This window comes from Babylonia areolata, chromosome 13, assembly GCF_041734735.1.
Source record: "Babylonia areolata isolate BAREFJ2019XMU chromosome 13, ASM4173473v1, whole genome shotgun sequence".
In the NCBI taxonomy this organism is placed as follows: domain Eukaryota; kingdom Metazoa; phylum Mollusca; class Gastropoda; order Neogastropoda; family Buccinidae; genus Babylonia; species Babylonia areolata.
This window is the reverse complement of record NC_134888.1, coordinates 11,730,240-11,731,956: the sequence shown is the minus strand read 5'-3', so window position 1 is coordinate 11,731,956 and position 1,717 is coordinate 11,730,240. Positions and strand designations below refer to the sequence as shown.

Genomic DNA, 1,717 nt, shown 5'->3' with positions numbered 1-1,717 from the left:
CAGGATGTTTTCCTTTACTTTTTAATCTGATTCCATATTTCTCTTGAACTGGTTTTACGTAAACTTTGTAGTTATCTGTGCCATTCTTTTCTCCCCGATCTTTCTGATTTCTTCAAAAACTGACAAATTTTACTGACTTTTTCGAGCCTGTCTCTGTTTTCATTAGAATATCTTCTCTTAACTCTGTGTTTCGATTTGAAACATTCTGATTGGCTTCGTTTGCACGTGGAATCAAACCAATGACCCTGAACTGCAAGTATCTGGGTTTTTGTCTTGGAAATACGAATTTGATATATCCATGGTGAATCTTTTGCCGCTTGAATCAGGATGTTTGCGAGCTTCTCTTTTATGACTTCAATATCCTCAGCATCGGCTGCGTCATTTAAATCCGTAATGTTAGTGCCAGTCGAATTTTCTAGAATCGTAGCAGGTTTTTCGTGTCCCATTTTCGTATTACATCATTCTGACCTGGCAAAGTTGATGTTTCATTTTGTTTTTGTTTTTTGTTGTTTATTTCAGTGTAACACGGAATGACACTCATTCCAGAATGGGTCAATATATGACATTCGGTAGCCAGAGACAAGATCAACGGGCTGTGCGCATCAGACAAACATGAGAAAATGTGCCACTTAGGTCGACATTTTTCAATCTTAACTGCTGGGCTCGTGGCCATACTTTATTTGGTTTTACCCTTTGTTGTTGTGTCTACAAACTTTATTTATAGTTTCCGTGGTAAATATTAATATGATTCACGCAAACCCACCCACCCACCCACCCACCCACACACCTGACCCAGCGACGGAAATGAATTCTCGGGAAACGGGAAAACCCGTAGTCTAATTATAACCTAAGCAAAACCGAAACTACTGGGAATTCAAAGTGAATAGTTCCGTGTTCATAATCAACGACAGGTTCGACAGAGGGAGCTCATTACCTTTCACAGGCAGACAGTCATCATCATATACGGTACCTTGTGATCTTGACCTTTCACTGAGTGTGAAGATACGTCTTGGACAGCTTCTTAGTCCCACACCAGGAACACAACGACTGGTATGTAAGCATTAGTATTTTGTTGCTGGCACTAATTATGACGTTTCTGATAACTAATCTGAAGTAGTTCGCAGTTAGGTTGATATAACTTCTTTGGCTCTTTGGTTTTTCTTTCTTTATTGCTCTTAAGCTGTCCCACTTCAGTCTTATAAGTAACACGTTGTCAAAATAACAAAGTACTTTTTTTTTTCTAACTGTTATTATATTGTTCCTTCTTCGACAATCTTTTTACGCGTTTTTATTTATCAGTAGCCTAGATCACCGTTCATATTTCTCTCCTTCTCTCAGTCTCACTCACTCATTGTCTGTCTCTCTCCTTTGTTATGTTTGTATTTTCATTTGTATTAACTATTTCTAGGAATCATCCCCACTGATTAACAACATCTGTTCAGTCCCCACCGTCAGCAGGAACTAATCAGACATGGCGCTCAGTTTGGAAGCGTGTCTTGCCATTCAGTCTAGTCATCGGCCCCATGTCGGCTGCTTTTACTTCCTCCTTGCTTGGCCTTAGTTACCGCTGATTGATAATTAAAAATAAATAAATAAATAAATAAATAAAAATAAATAAAAACTCGCTGGTTACTGATTTCTTTCACCGGCAGTTCATGAATTGAACAGTTTGTATTTCGTTATTTTAGACTAACTGAAGTCAGAAATGCTCATACAC

At 38.4% G+C, this 1,717-nt stretch overlaps 1 protein-coding gene across 1 annotated transcript in view; it reads left to right on the top strand.

Annotated features, from left to right (window-relative positions):
* The first annotated feature begins 880 nt into the window (after positions 1 to 880).
* LOC143289056 (uncharacterized) overlaps positions 881 to 1,717 on the top strand; it is a 7,245-nt gene continuing 6,408 nt past the window's right edge. The window contains exon 1 of the mRNA XM_076597872.1: positions 881 to 1,050. The gene's annotated coding sequence lies outside the window, so the exon portion shown is untranslated. The remainder of the gene's footprint in view (positions 1,051 to 1,717) is intronic.